This window comes from Stylophora pistillata, chromosome 5 (genome assembly GCF_964205215.1).
Source record: "Stylophora pistillata chromosome 5, jaStyPist1.2, whole genome shotgun sequence".
Lineage (NCBI taxonomy): Eukaryota > Metazoa > Cnidaria > Anthozoa > Scleractinia > Pocilloporidae > Stylophora > Stylophora pistillata.
In genome coordinates this window covers 18,001,490-18,017,914 of record NC_142523.1, presented here as the reverse complement: position 1 = coordinate 18,017,914, position 16,425 = coordinate 18,001,490, and the positions used below count along the sequence as shown (strand labels likewise).

At 40.6% G+C, this 16,425-nt stretch overlaps 1 pseudogene; it reads right to left on the bottom strand.

Annotated features, from left to right (window-relative positions):
• Positions 1-3,204: 3,204 nt before the first annotated feature.
• LOC148730626 (uncharacterized) lies at positions 3,205-13,850 on the bottom strand (annotated as a pseudogene).
• Between the last annotated feature and the right edge of the window lie 2,575 nt (positions 13,851-16,425).

Sequence of the window (16,425 nt, the reverse complement as noted above, 5' to 3'; positions counted from 1 at the left end):
TTTCAATGAGCATATTGATAGTCTATGTAAGAAGCTAACACAGCGTAGTGCTGTATTGTACAAAGTCTGGCGTCATTTACCTTTAGATCAACGAATTCTTTATTAGAATGCCACGATAAAACAAACCATGATGTATGGCTCTAGTGTGTGGGTATTTACATCTGTTGATAATTTAAATAGGGTCTTCAGGCTACAGAAGCGTGCCGCATGTTTTATTCTCAATGCTGATGCTAGGGCAAACATTTGAACGGGGTGTGTCCCGATTATATGTTAGAATTACTCAAACAAAACATCGACAAACTTGTTACTGAGACACAAAGTAGATATGGGTCTTTGAATTTAATTTTTCCAAAGTGTAAAAAGGAATCAGACGGTGCTAGGGCTTTTCAAGTATCAGCCACTAGGTTTTGGAATCCACTTCCCAATGAAATTAAGAGTAGCTCTAGTTTAGAAATTTTAGAGAAGTCTTTACGTAAGTATGTTTTGGAGTCCTATAAAGATATTCATCACTTTACTATAGCTTAAGCTATTCTACTTTATTCTCATATATTTTATATTAATTATTAGATAATTCATATTTCAATTGTTTAATCGCCTAGTTTTGATTACTTCATTATTCCTATGTATTTGTGTTTATTTTAAATTTGTTTTTGAGCGCCACGAGTTTATCAGTATTTTATACTGTCAAGTGCCACCCTCGAAAAATAAATATATCTTATTAGACCTTTTGTTGTTTAGTATCGCCGAGTATATTTACGAGTTGTACCGTATTATGACGAGCCCGTAGGGCGAGTCAAAATACAAATAACGAGTAAAAATACTCAGCGATACTAAACAACAAAGCGTCTAATAAGTTATTTATCATCCAACACGCCGAACTGTTTTATCAGTACGGGCGAATTTCGCGGATGTTAATTTACGGGGAGTGCGTGACAGAAGTATGCGAAGCGGAACGAATTGGCGCGTTGTTGTGCTGCTGTTTCTATTTTCTTCATTAAATGAAGAAATTTTCTGGTAGTCAAGCTGTTTTTCTTCGTTCGATTCATCTAATGAACTTGGATCTATATTTGCCAGCCATTGTGACTCTTCGTCGTCGGAAATATGATTCAAATTGTCCGCCATTTGTTTTTTTATCGTAACTACAATCCAATTCTTCGCTTGCGCGATGCGAGAAAACCTGTTTAACCGGTACTACAATAGATGAGTACAAATACCGCGTAATATTTGTAATCGTCTATGGCGTTATTTCTACTCGTCTAGGTGTAGTTGGATAATAAAGTTGATTATTATTAGTATTTCACAACTACATGTCACGTTGCTAGATATGACATAACGACAGGAGAAATCTATAATGTCTTTTATATCGTATACCAGCTCCCACCGTTCATAAGCCCCCACTCCCCCCCCCCCCGCCACCCCAGATCTCCTTACAAAATTTTACAAGTCCAGAAACTTGTAATCTCGATTCTGCGGTAAAAAAAAATGTATTCGGGTGCATCTTTAGGGCAAATGGAGCTGGATTATTTTTGGAAAGGAAAATTGGAGGGGAGAAATGAACTATTTATTCTGTGAATTGCCCGGGTGACGGTCACGTTTGATTAACGCTGAATTGCGCGAACAGTGTGGTAATGCAAGTTCAACTTTTATATCGCGTTATTTCCCACGAAAAAGAAAAGAAATAAAAGAAAGACCGCTTATCTTTCAAAGCTATCACCTGCAGGTATCAGTAGACCGCTATAGCGTACAGCAAGATGCTGGAAAAATAATTATAACTATTTCCAGACAGACGGCACAAACCCCAGGTGGTTGTTGTAGGAAAATTATCTCCAGGCCTTATCGTTTCTTTCAGCTAAATCAGAAATGCTTGACTCGGGTGATGAATGTACAATAAGCCTGAACGATACCACTAAAAGTAGAAAACAGTTTCAAACGACGAGCGGACAAAGTTCTACGATTCAGATCTTTTTAACAACCCGAATTTCGACACTGACACGTTTCAATGAAATCTGGCACAGATTGAAGTTTTGTGCAATCCAGGCACCCTCCACAGGTAGCCTGTGTGGCAAAATTACATGAGGAGGGTAGAGAGAAAGGGACGTATGCAGAATAGTTTGAAATATTTCAAGGATTGGATGAAAGATTGAGATTTTTATACCTCAGCAGGATAAAACTAGTGCGTTGAAATCTATACATTATTTGGAGTAGCTCGTTTTCTTAGCGCTGTTTTTTTTGGTTCCGCAGCATTTCGCAGCCGTTGAAGTCTCCTCCCCATAAACGGCTGCTTTGATCCGAACCGCATGCCTACCAATCAGGTAGCAGTGAATCAACAATGATGCCAGTGTCAGCGCGAAAATCGCCGGGGCTTCCAATGAATGCGATACAAGATGCTGTGGTTTCCGTTCAGATTTCCGTTTACGTAGCTTGATTGACTATATGATACAGCCTATACTCTTAGAAAAATTGTGCTAGTGTTTTTTTTTTGCGGCTATGAACGTCAAACCGGAATAGCACAAATCAACTTAAAGCAGTTATGAACTGAACTTAAAAACTATTTTTATTTCTTAGCCCGCTGACGGCAGGTTAGCAAAAAGCATACAAACCTGAACAAACGATTTTAAAAATAATTTCATTATGTTTATCGAGAAATCGATGAAGATTTCAGAGCCAGGGAGCTTCCAAGAGCGAAAAATTTAGAGAGTTAGTCGGGATAGCGCTAGTGAATAAATGTATTTGCACAAGGAATGTGGTTTGCATCAATGCAGCCGTTTGTGGGTAGAAGCGTTGCACTTAGGAAAATATATCTTTCTGGACCGCAACAGCGACAGTTTAACTAAGAAAGACCATTACTCGCGTAATGCATCCTGGTTAAGCGTTTCCCTTTAAGATATTTACCCTTTAGAGAGGTTGTAGGTCTATTAAGCCCGGTTGTTTTCAGCCCTTTGCATTTGTCTCCCTTGCATTTTAGGCAAAACCTCAGGCCGTCGTTGTTGAGCTCTGATGGGTTTCTTCCCTCTAAAGACGTACCGGGAATGTCTTCTTCACTCAACTTAACAGAACATTCGACAAGATATATTCAAACAACGTAAGATCCACCCTATCCCGCAGTGAAACGATCGACATTTCCACTTCTGCACTAACTTAAGCGAATAAAGCCAAATGAAAACAAGACACAACAAATCATGGAGAACATTGGATTGTGGGCTGCGAGCAACGCCATCAATCAGTTTATTTAACTACAGTTGAGATGTATGATTATAATCGTAACCGGATCTGTCAACTGCGAGTAAGCGAGTCAGGGGGGCTAGAAAAAACCTGCCTCAAAAAACCCTGTAGGGAAAACACAGGACAGGAAATTTGGGACGGGCCAGGCACCACTTTCGTTCCCCACCAGGACTTCTAGGCAACAGCAAATAGGTGGACATAATAAGTACGATAAATAAATTGATTTCAGTAAATAGTAAACTATAACTACAATAGTTATAAACTAGAAAAAAAGCACAAAATAATCGCAAACTAATGACAAGAAAAGGTCTTTCAGCTAAGCAAGGGTAAACTGTAAACTAGCATAAAGTATACCCTCAGAGCAAAAGCGATTTTAAAACGCTTAAACGATCTTTAATTGTATGTTTAATGTATCTGTTCTTCGAGGAAGGACACCTCCACCCAGCATGCATATCCAATAAATCGCCCGGTATGCGCCTACAAGCGGCATTCGACGCTGCACCAGACCTCATACTATGCGTGCCGTACTTTGAAACGTCGTCAACAAAGGGCCGGATGTACTTCTTGAATTCCTCTCTAAGAGTAGAATTAGACACGCCCTTGCTAGCGTGGAAATACTCGCAAGATTTGGACTTCACAATACGACGAACAAGCGGAAGCGATGAACTACACTGCGACGAAACCTGGATAATTCGTCCAGTAATGGAAACTGGGCACGTAGATTTCCCGGACCTGGCAAGATAAGAGGTAATTTTTTCGCTTGGAGACATGAATAGACATATGGTCAGCATTAATGGTCACATACTTAAGGCAAAAACTGTTAATTTCATCAATACGAAAAAACCCATAGAGACCAACTAACAATATGAACAAAAAACGAAGAGTAGCAAGAGAATTACTCGCAACATAACATTCGGCAATTGCCTGCAGCGTATCTAGGGATAAAGGCTCCTTCGGGTTAACAGGACGCGCCAATTTTCTTTTCGCGCCCTCAAGAGAAGATTTCACAAGGGGATGATTGACTGGACATATTTCTAGCCCAGCCATAGAGTGGGCCCACTTAATGCCATAAAAAACAGCTTCTATGGGGGAGACACCCGTATTGTTCGCAAGGCAAACGTTCGTAAGTTTTGTAATAAAAAGTGCAATGTGCAAGGGCTTCGCCGGAATGACAGGGACACCAATCTTCGAGGACGACCATCCGCGCCATCTCAACCAGCCTGACTTGTACTTGGTTAAGGTAGACGGGGTCCTGGATCCCAACTGCAAATCAAGAAGATCTGGAACCAAGCTGCGTAGTAATGGGTCCTCCGAGGCTGCCGCGTCGCTCCAAATCCCGGAAATTAGAACATCTGCTAAATTGCAAAGTGAATCCAGGTGCCACTACAGGCCAGGTGCCATTACAGGCCAAACAAATCCATCAAATCTAAGTTGGCTATGTTCTAAAACAAATCTATGTATCTAAAACAAATCTAAGTTGGCTATGTTCGGCCCCCATCGAGCCGAACATAGCCAACCTAGGCCTGAAGACACGCCACATAAGGCTAAAAACATACGCCAAATCAGGCTCTAAAATGCGGCAAAAAATCCAAATATGCGTAACCAAAAAAGATACCGGAAAAAGTGCACCGCCGGGCTCAAAAAGTATGCCACGAAGGCTAGACAACTCACCTAAAATCTAAACGCAAAGCCAACATTCTGAACTTCGGACAACGACAAAAAATAGAAGGTCGAGACTTATAGATCTGCTTCTGACCAGGACCCTCTAATAGTAGATCCTCGACTGCAGGCAGAACAAACACTTCTGCGACATACGAGCTAAGCCGAGAAGACCCTTCACGCAAGAAAGGCCAAAAATGAGCGGAGGGCCATTCAGGGATGATGAATGTCCCGCGGCCAAAGCAAGACATGAGATGACGGACAGAATCGACGATCAGACTAACTGGGGTACATATCCAGTTGTTTTCGGCGCTCCAGTCTTGTGCCAATGCGTCGACCCCACTGTATCCGGGAGAGGCAAACTTCGAGTTAAACCGAGGGAGCTGAACATTGTAATAGGTTTCGAAGCGGTCGAATGTATGAGGACCCCATTTAGCATCAAGGAGGGGGAAAACTGAAGGATTGACGCGCCAATCGTCCTCGTCAACAAATCGGCTACGGAGATCAGCCCTGTCGTTTTGCGACCTGGGAATCCACTGTGCTTCAAGGGTGATCCCGTTTGAAAAACAAAAATAAAAAATGCTCATAGCAACAGACTGGAGGTGAGCTTTGGAACTGCCAACAGAAACTATTCTCGCAGCGCTTTGATTGTCGGTGAAAACCTTTACTCTCTTTTGCTTCAGCTTCTCCTTATAGGACAATAGAACATAATAAATAGCTTTCAACTCGCGGTACGTGGAGCTCTGACCAGGATCTTCAGACGTGAACATGCCGCTAGCCATTACGCCGTCCATGGAGGCCGAAAAACTGCCGAAGGCGACATCACTAGCATCAGAGAAAATAACCGTCGACGAATAAGGGGGTGGACGAAGAGAATAGCCGTCAAACGAGTCGATATTGCTGTACCAAAATCTCAACTCCTCCAAAAGAACCGGAGAAAAACGAAGGGTGTGATCCCACGCGGATCGTGATTCAATTGCCAGGTACATTTTCCTGGTTACAAGACGTGAAATGGGCCCCACTGCCAAGGCTACAGAAATTATAGAACCGGCGACTCTGGCCAATTCTCGATACGAGGACGACGTATCTCCAATTACAGAGCCTAAAAGACTCTTAAGCTTTTCCACCTTCCTTTCAGGAATATGAAAAGACATAGTAATAGTGTTAATCACGAAACCCAGCCATTCGCCTACTTGCATGGGATGCCAATGAGATTTGTCTTCATTCACAAGGAGAACTGAGAAGTCGAGCTCTTTCTTTTGGATAATGGCAGCTGCTGCGGCGGAACACTTATCCGGTAGACTTCCGAGCCCATCGTCGAGATAAATAAAGCTATTGTGACCCGTAGAGCGCCAGCGACAGACTAACGGACGCAACAATTTGGTGAAGCAAAAAGAGGCGCTGCTAGGGCCGAAGGGCAAAACTACGAAGGTAAAATATCTTGGCACGCTGTTGAACTGCCAAGAAAAACCGAGATACCGCTGATCCTCCTAGCAGATATCAATATAATGATATCCGACTTAAGGTCCCATGTAAAGAACCAGTGCCCCTCCTCGAGGACTTGAGATAGGGAGCGAAGATCCTCGTACTTAAATTTTAAGCTCACAAGGAAGCCGTTAACGTACCTAAGATCGATGACTAAGCGCAGCTTCTTCCCTTTATGCGACTGACAAGGGGTTAACGCAAAATGGCGGAACACTGTGCTCAATAATGCAACCGTTGGCTAAAAGCTCCGAGGTGGCCTGTGTCACAAATTCAGAATGCTGAAAGGCCGATCTATTATTAACCAAAAAACACGAGGGCGGATATTCCGCGAAAGGAAGCCTATACCCACGCCTGATGGTGTCAAGCACAAATTCAGGAGCATTCAAGGTACTCTTCCAAAATTCAATGGAGGCGCTCAAACGACCCTTGACACCGCTCCTAGTGCTTTTAACATTAAAATCGTCGTAATTACCCAAAAAAGGAAGAAAAATCGAACTCAACTGAATGCTGAAGAACGTTCTCTGTGCTTGAATCCACGTCTAGTCAAGAATGGCGCGAGTCACTCTTTGGCGCAACAGACGGCTTAGAACAGAAGGCGCTCAAATGGCCAAACTCCCCGCACTATAAGATAATTACGCAAAATTAAAGTTCTGTATGCGATGGCGTTCACAACCCGAAGGATGAATACCAGTTAACCTCAGACTTATATACCACTATGCAAATAACTACACACAAGAGACATACCGGAATGCGTACTTAGCGAGGACCACGTTTTATACAGAAAGTGCAGAAAACAAATATCTGCTAAACTTCGTAAGGCAGATATTTATATAAATCCTCTGCCTCCTAAGCCTCGTTTTGGCGAACTCGGTTCAGGTCTCAACCGCGCGTCCGCCATTTTGAATAAGGCCTTTAACTGCCGTTTTTTTCTAACGTTGGAAGCTGATTTTCATTGTATTTTGCAAGATGTGCCCGAGCTGTGATCGCGTATTGAAACGAAGCGAGTCCTTTCAATATGCTCACAAGCATGCTGATTAACACCATGGTAAACGTAACTAGTAGTTGCTATTTACAGTTTCAAATTCAATAGCAATTTTTCTCACATAATCTGTGTACAGTACATGAATCCGTTTACCTAGTCTAACGGTTATTTTGTGTTGAGGTCATTGAGTTACACCCACGGAATTTCATAAGTGAACGCGAACGATAAATTCGTATCAACATCACAAGTACATAAAGCTGAATTCCAGCAAAATGTTTTCACATTATCAGTTTACAATTCACGAACCACACGACTCTAACCTGCTTGAATATTCTCCCTTAATATCATTGAATTACACCCTCGCAATATGAATTAGTGATTCGTATCTGCACCACGAATGAGGCACATTTCCAACTTTCATACGACTGTAGGTATATAAATTTAGGTAAGATGCTTCTGATGTATTTTATTTTAAAGAGTTTCCAAGTTTTGATGTAAACTTTAAAGTCTAATTTACTCCTTAAAGTGCTCGAAAACAATTAAATTTTGTTTTAATTCATGTGTGTGTAGATGAAAATGAAGTGTTACAGGGTTCTCTTTCCAAAGTGAACTCACGTAAACAGGTGTCATTAAGCTACTTGATATAGTATGATTCTCCCAAATCTGCAATGTTACTGCCCTGTTTTTTTAAAAGCCTCCTGATACATCTGTGTGCCAGCCAATGATTAAAGTCTCTTTAAAAAGATATGCCATATTTTAGCAGCTCTATTTTAATTAAATACCATCTTTAAGTTTTTTGGCATGTCCTGTTTCAAAATGTATAACTGGCATTGCTGCTTCATCCTTGTAAAGAGGTATTACACATTTCTATTTTTAAAACTGAATTACAAAGTCAACTTGTTTTCAATGACTTTGGAATTTTATGCTACAGAAGAGCACTTTGACTGGAGTATAATACAGTTTTACTTACTTGCCATCTTTCCCAGCCATATGACTAAGTGTCTTAAAGTGGGGATATGATTGATATCATAGTGATTAAAATCTACCCCTGCTTTCAAATACAGTTGTGGAATAATGATGTGATGAATGCTGGATGTTATGAAACACTTACAATGGGAAAACCTGCTGCTGGTGGCCTTTGTGTTTAATTTCTAAGCTGTCGGAGATAAGGAGGTGAACTATTTAAATCTTCTGATAAGTCTTACTGCTGAAGTTCTTTTAGATTGATTTGTGACAATTAGAATGATAGTGGCAGGAGAAACACAGGGAGGCTTTTCCCATTCAAAAGCAACTTTATTAGATCTTGGATTCTACATTTAAACTTGGTGAGATGAAATTTATTCATATCTTATGTTTCAATATGGTTTGCTTACATGGAAAGGTAATTATAATTATGGCTTCACAAATGTTTTTCTCATAAAATAGAACGTTTTGATAAGTTTAGTCCTGAATTCTTCATACCTGAAAATAATATACGTGTACTGCAGTTTCATGAAATATATGAAAGTGTTCCTCGCAGTAATAACCTATTTATCTAGTAAGTGGAAATAAGGCCTGGAAAAAAATTCAGGCCTATACTGGATTTGAGCCCCTGACCTCTGTGACACCAGTGCAGTGCTCTACCAACTGAGCTGGGAGCCGGTCCTTACTGTTGGTTTATATTTCATGAAACTGCAGTACATATTTATGATTTTCATATATTCAAAATTCATTGATTTATATCACTTCGACCAGCACCCAGTTGGTAGAGCACTGCACCAGTATCGCATGGGTTCAAATCCCGTACGGGCCTGAATTTTTTTGCAGGCCTTATTTCCACCCACTAGATAACTAGGGTTATTACCGCAAGGAACACCTTCATACGACTTTATTCCTTTCTCTTCAACATCCATTACTGTTTCTGGAGCACAATCAAAGGAAGCAGGTTATAAAAACTTTTGATTCAGTTAATTATTTGAATATGTGAGTGGCATTTGATGTTTTCTCATGAAACAGAATGGTTCAGCTGAAGACAACCCAAAAGGAATGAACATGACAGTAACAAAGGTGACTAACTGGGAAACTTGAGCACTTAGTAAGTACATCCTGGTTTCATATTCTGACAATTACAGTTTACTGAGATTATTAAACATTGTAGTCACCATCTGTCTTCTCGTTGGCTAAACGCTAACAGTTAATTCTGGGAAACAGCGCAACCTACAGATTATTCAGTAATCTGTACCTACAGATTAGTGAATAATCTGTAGGTTGCGTGCGCAATGCATGATTTCCGATGGAGCAATGTCAAGTTCACGGACAGCGAAGTAAGACTGGCTTCTCGATTCGCTTCATCGACCCAGCGAGAAATTGCGAAATTACTCGAAGATGAAGATTCGGAAAATACTAAAAGATCGACAAAAGTGGCGAAGGAACTGTTCTGCGAATACCTTAAAGAGAAAAATATCCAGGAGTCACACCACAAAAAAGAATTAGCCCAAAAGATGGTGAAAATTTGTTCACCACACAGTTGAGTTGTACATTTCTAAGTGTTGGAAAATAGGCTGTGTTCACGGCGATAATGCGTTTGGCGTTATTTTCTTTAAAACAATGTATAATAAAACAATTATTGGATGAGGTTTTTGTGATACCCGCAATAATCAAGGTCTCGGTTAGAGTTATCAACCTCAGCCTTCGGCTTCGGCTGATAACACTTACCTCGACCTTGATTATTCCGGATATCACAAAAACCTCAACCAATAACTGTTTATAATTAAAATGTCCGTTCCTATACGGGAATGTACCTTCCATATGACCTGCACAGTCATAAAGATTGAGATAACGAAAAAGGTCCGGCAGTGCATTCCACTGCCTAGCTGAAAGGTGAGAAAAGGAGTTAAGAGCATAATGTAGTTACCACGAAGATTATAGGAAGAGGTAATTTGGATATATCAACAAAGTTGAAATGGTAAATTGGCCACCGTAATGATTACAAAAGCTGACGTTTCGAGCGTCAGCCCTTCGTCGGAGCGAATAGAGGAATTGTGGGTTGTGTGTGCTTTTAAAGGCAGAAAATGGAGCTACGTTATTGGTGGGTGCATGGCAACGAGAAAAACATGAATAACAAATAAAAACAGATAAGCAGGAAAAGGAGCGAAAAACAAGCTCTCGTATAACAGTATGAGGAAATTCTGAACGCGCTTGTTGCACAACGACGTAGAGTTCACTTTTGAAAGAAGAATGGTGTGTAGAGACAAGTAATCTCCAAGTATAAATCTAAGTATTCCTTTAATTAGTGCTTCAAATTTATCCGCATCGCGTGCTCCACAAAAGTGCCAGACAAAAGAAAAATGGTAACATTTCCCTTGTAGTTCATTTCATTAGTTATTACATTTCATTCCTTTGTCTTATCTTGTTATTTTTAATATAATGTGACTGAAAAGCCCTGTGAAGGGAGTTTCAATAAATGTATGTATGTATGTATGTATGTATTGCAGTCAAGTATACGCTTAAGATTTCCCTGTGTATGAGTTTTCGATAGCGCAACATGACATTGAACTGATTATTAATCTTTTTTGCATACATTTGATATATGTTTACAAAAATTCAGGTTATATGTTTCCATTCAAAAATGTCTAACATGTCCTTTAGTGCGAAGGAAAAACCATGCTCCGTATCACCGAGAACTAGACTCTGGTGCTTGGTCCAATTAACTAACATCCCATTTTCATGGTACCACGGATTGGCCGCCCAACATCAAAAGATACGCATGCTTCTAGAGCTGCCGGATCGACGTGGGAGTAGTAGACCTGATGATCATTCGCATAAGCGTTCAACTTGGCCTTCTTGACAAGGAAGAAAAGATCGTGAGTAAAAATGTTAAATAGTATAGGACCTAGCACACTCCCCTGCGGAACTCCACGCTTGACGCATTCCCAGGTCGAAGAGGCGTCTCTAACTTTAACTCTGTGAGTTCTTTCAGAGAGATAGTTCCTAATTAGGGCACAAATTTTGTCGTCCATACCATGGGCCCTTAGTTTCGAAAGGAGGAGTGCATACTGAATGATATTAAACGCTTTGGAGAAATCCGTAGAAACTACCGCAACGAACTCCCCCCTGTCACGCACCATCCTCCAGTCTTCCGTCAATCATAGCAGAGAAGTCTCGCAACTATGAAACTTTCTACAGGCGCTTATGAAATCTGATAAGAGTCCATCGTAGCATTCGCACATCCGCTCCGATAGAAGCCTTTCAAAAATATTGTTAAGAGTAGGGAGCACAGTTACGGGCCTATAGTTGATCTTACAAAACTGGTCGTCTTTTTTAGACGAAGGAGGCACCATGCCCATCTTCCAGCTTTATTCCTTGTACCTTAAGCCCTCAAAACTTGTAGCAGGGGAGTCTGTAACCTGACTTCTTTTGTCTACAACTGTGTGATGACCTGCATAAAGTTTTACTGTAAATAGCAACATTGTCGTTACCGATATTACAAGATGTAATGTTATTTGAAGGGCATTAAATACTCAGGCTCAAGCTCTCAATAGTGAAAGGTGCTGTTACAAATGCTGATATCCAGACTAAACATTGACATACATGTAAGGAATTGGTCACTAATTGTGTGAATTTTAAAGTTTGGGAATCTGGAGAAGAGAGGATCCATCCACAATTAGAACTGAATTTAATGGGCACCCTCCTCTTTTAATTCGTGTTTTTACTGCCTTCTCCCTTCAATATTTAGGGGCACACGTGAAGAAAATGGCGCCAGAAGCGCCTGATAATGCTGACGTCCGATGTCAGCCTTAGTAACACTATAGACTTTAGCAATTCAGTCTATGCTGCTATTAAGGTATCGAATCTTTCACTTTCACTTTCACTCTCACTTTCATATATATTACAGAGATTTGTCAGCTTGTTGCAGCATAAGTGGAAAAATGGAAAACATAGCTGTGTATTTAATTTAGAACCTGAGTTGTTGTACGAGTTATCCAATTCAAGAAATATCCAAGTCTTTTCAAAAACTTTCATGTTAACATTTTGTCTTAGTGAACCTGTGACGGTCTTACTAGATTGTGAAATGAATACCTTTTTCAGATCAATAAAGTTTATTGTTGTGTTTCATGTTAGAATGTTGCTTCAATTCCACCTTGTAGGAAATTCATCCATAGGCTGACATGAGATACCATTTACAGCCCCTTTAAGGCCAATAACAACATCAACTGAACTTTAAAACTAACGAGAAAACTTGATTGATGTTTGTAATGAATTTCTGTAATTTACATGTACAAATGAGATCCAGTTATTTTTTCTAGGTTTCTATAAACATCTTCATTATTAAGTCTCTCGTAATCATCAAGTTTGAAAAATAATCTTGTTCTAGCTTGTCTCCGTTTAAATCAAACTTTCGCAGCGAGAAAAACAGGTGCAAGATAGATTTCGTACTTCAGTAGCCAGAGTTGCCAAGATCATGTATTATATGCAATCACAGCAGATGTTACCGAGTTAGATAACAGAAAACTCTCAAAAGGACGCCATGTATCAATAACGAAACGCGAATTGTCGAAAGACAAGTAAGAAATAACAGGTTTACCCTGAGTTGAAAGTGACGTCTTTTTAATTTTCTACGCTTATCAGCGGAGGGTGACACGTTGGAGAAATTTGTTGGAGCACTCCCCCCCCCCGCCCCCGTCTCCTCTCCAACACAGACTGGTCCCTTAGTCCCCTAGATAACCTCTTCGACAGCCAGTGCTGGGAATTCTTAATAAAGTGAAGGGCTAGAAATACATTCACTGGAGCTCTGCGAAATCTATTTTTAAAAAATGCGTTTTCACTTGTTTCAAGAAACCTTTTGCGAAACCGTGTTTTTCAGCCCAATTTGAGCTTGTTTTAAGCGCAACCGTAGCGCTTTCCACTTTTTGGCAAAATTTCGCTGACAACATTGCACTTCACATGGATATTGTGTTTTCTTACAGATATCAACGCAATGGAATAAAAAATGTGCGTTTATGCTCGTCTGCACATACTTTTTGCAAAACCGTGTTTTTGAGCCCTATTAGAGCGTGTTGTGACCAAAATGAGCCATTTCTACACGCTTTCGGCTGAATTTCGTTGAAAACTTTGTCTTTCTGCCTGATGACGGTGTTTCTTGCAGATTCTATATTAGTGTAACTGAAAAGAATGCGTTTTGGCTTGTTTGCAGCGTTTTTAGCTGGAAAACAGCTAAATTTGCTAAAAGTACAAAACTAGCGCGTTTTTAGGGTTTTTATTCTTTAGCCAAACGTCGCTGAAAGCATGCGTTTAAGCTGGATTTTTACTGTTTTCTTACAGATTTCACCGCAATCTACAACAGGAAAGGTTTAACTGTGGTGTTAAAGATCCTGATTCTCATGGTGTTCTCCAGGTTAGGCTACGCCCAAATATTCTCCATTTGGAGGAAGGCTGCTCTCACTCTGTCAATTCTCACTTTTCCATCAGCATCCGTCCCACTGTGTTTGTCAAGAATGCTACCTAGGTAAGTAAAACTTGTCATGTCTTAATTTCTCGGTTAGGTCACTTCATTTCATTTTGAGCTCACGGAGCGCTTTTAAAAATCGCCAATATTTCAAGATCCAAATATCGCATTATGTAGCAAATTTTATATTATCATTTTCTCCAATATGAAAATTACTTTGGGGATTTTCATGTCCGCACGAAAAAACTAGGCTGAACTTTGTGAAAATTGCAACATAGCGGAGGGCGTCTGTTTTTCTTTACCGAAGACGTTGAAGACGGGGAACAACCTGATACTAATGTAGATTTCAAATACTCAAGCGTTTGTCACGCAAGGTCGAATTAATTTCAATCACAAAAGCACAATTAGTTGTTTCCTTCTCGCGGTTTTTTGGCTACGAGAATCACTTTCAAAAAACTCCTTCAGTAGATGATATAGAATATGTTACCTTGGAAGAGTGTTCACTAACAAGCGGACATACAACTGTGGGAGGACTCGCCCCCACCCCGGAAAATCATTAGACTCAGTCGTGAGTGAAAAACACTGTGGCACGGTTTTGCTCGGTGATTATCAAACAGATGACATCATTTGACGGAGGGACACTGAAAGTATTATGCTATGCTAGAAGAAAAAAGCGATGCGTGGATCAATTCAAAGCTTCAACATCGCCTCCCCTCATATATTGGTCAAATATTGGTCCTCGGTCGTTTTTGTACGGACCTCGCTGCGCTCGCTCCGTACTACCACCACGATTTCGGGCCACTAATCCTCAGTAAAGCCCTCGCACTTGGTTAGTAAGAAATTATTCTTTGCGGCAACTGCTTATTTGTCTTCCTTTGCACAGCCTCTGTAATCAAGAAGGCTGCCACATTAAGTCTCTGTAAGTAGACCACAAATTTAAAGAAAATCCAGAACAATGTGGTGTGCCAGTTAGGCAGTTTGTTTAGACTGGCGCTTTGCAACATGTCTGGAAAACTTCCTCGAAATGATAATTGTTAACAAGGGTTACCTAAAACATTGTTCTCAAAAATGCCTTACTTATCCCGCGATAAGGCTTGCGCGTTTTTCCTTTAGCATGGCTGGATAACTCTTCTGGAATGCACAGCATCTTTGTGACCCTCTCCTTCATCCAACGCCGAAGGAACAGTGATGCATGGAACGAGTGATCTAGTCCGATTGCTGAAGGGTGTGTTAAGAATTGACGCTCGATCTAAAATTAAATCTATTTCGGCCTCATCATCGCTATTTAGTCCATAGGCCAGGGTCCAAGATATGGCCTTTCAGTACCACTCGGGGGGACAAATACTATCATACGTTTTTGAAAACTACAATTACTCCAGTTTAATATTATGTATGATGGCAGTGTCCAATGAGTAGCTGGACAGGTATTATCACGTGATCAAGTGACGTCACTGCTCTCTACAGAGCGCACCAACCATGAGGCCACCGCCCCTCCACAGGTGCGGAACGAGTTTTAATCAACCGCAAAGTCGTAGCGTAGTTAGGTGGTTTCAAAGCAAACTGAAAGTCGATTTGATGGAATTCGATTTGTTACATATACAAAATCGATGCGAAAGATCAACAGGGTCGATTTGAGACGACTTCAGCAGGTCGATCCCAGTCCAGTTTTGGTCGATCTTACACATATGTTTACGTTACAACGATTGAACTGTCGCTATTTCAAAGAAAATTAAACTAGAAAGAGACATTATTTAAATTATCCATGTAGTTAGCGAAAGAACCTTTAATAAGTCAGTCAGCTGACCCGAAATGTTAGCGAAACCACCTAAAACTGTAGCAAAACGACTCCCAGGCGACATGACTTCAACTCCCTCAGTGGCCACTCGAGCCTTTGAAATATTTTTGGGTAGAATCAAAAAACCTGATTATTATCGAGGAGATCTTCGAATTGCAGTAGGTCACCGAAACCTGTTCCCAAAATTCCTCAGAAAATGTTTCTTTGCTGATTGGAATCATAAAGTATCTGCCACTGATGACCGCATGTGTGATCGTATGTAGTAAGTTGTCTTTTCTCATAGATCAACCATCTTAACTAGCCTAGTATTTTCTGATATACTTGATTGAATTAACCCAAGCAGTTTGTCATAGCCTTGCGATTCGAAATCATGTGAAATAATTGATTTTATCCGGGGCAGATTCACCTTCACAGTATGAGCGCTTGTTTACTTTGTCTGGTTGGTTATAATCTCGATAGTAGTGGCACTGAGAGTATCTATGAACTGAAGACCGAACACCAACCGGAGAACGATGACCTAACACCCACAACGAAAATATCGCGCGCTACACTTGGTGAGATGTTGAAATACACGTTATTGATAGGGTCTTGGTCTGCAGAAAAAGCTGGGATCAAACCACAAAACGGAGAGGTTCACGTAAACACTTTTCCAGGCCACGAAATACACGATGTCGCTCTCTACGCTTTGAGTGACGTTGAAATAGACAAAAGTGCATGTTTCTTCACCTAAGTTCTGCCCGCGCTAGGCTCTTCCCGACGAGGCCTTTGCTCTCTACTTCCCACATTGCACCCATGAATCTCTTTGCGTTTTCCGTTGTTTGAGAAATATTCTCTAATTTTGCTTCATTGTTTTAAAGG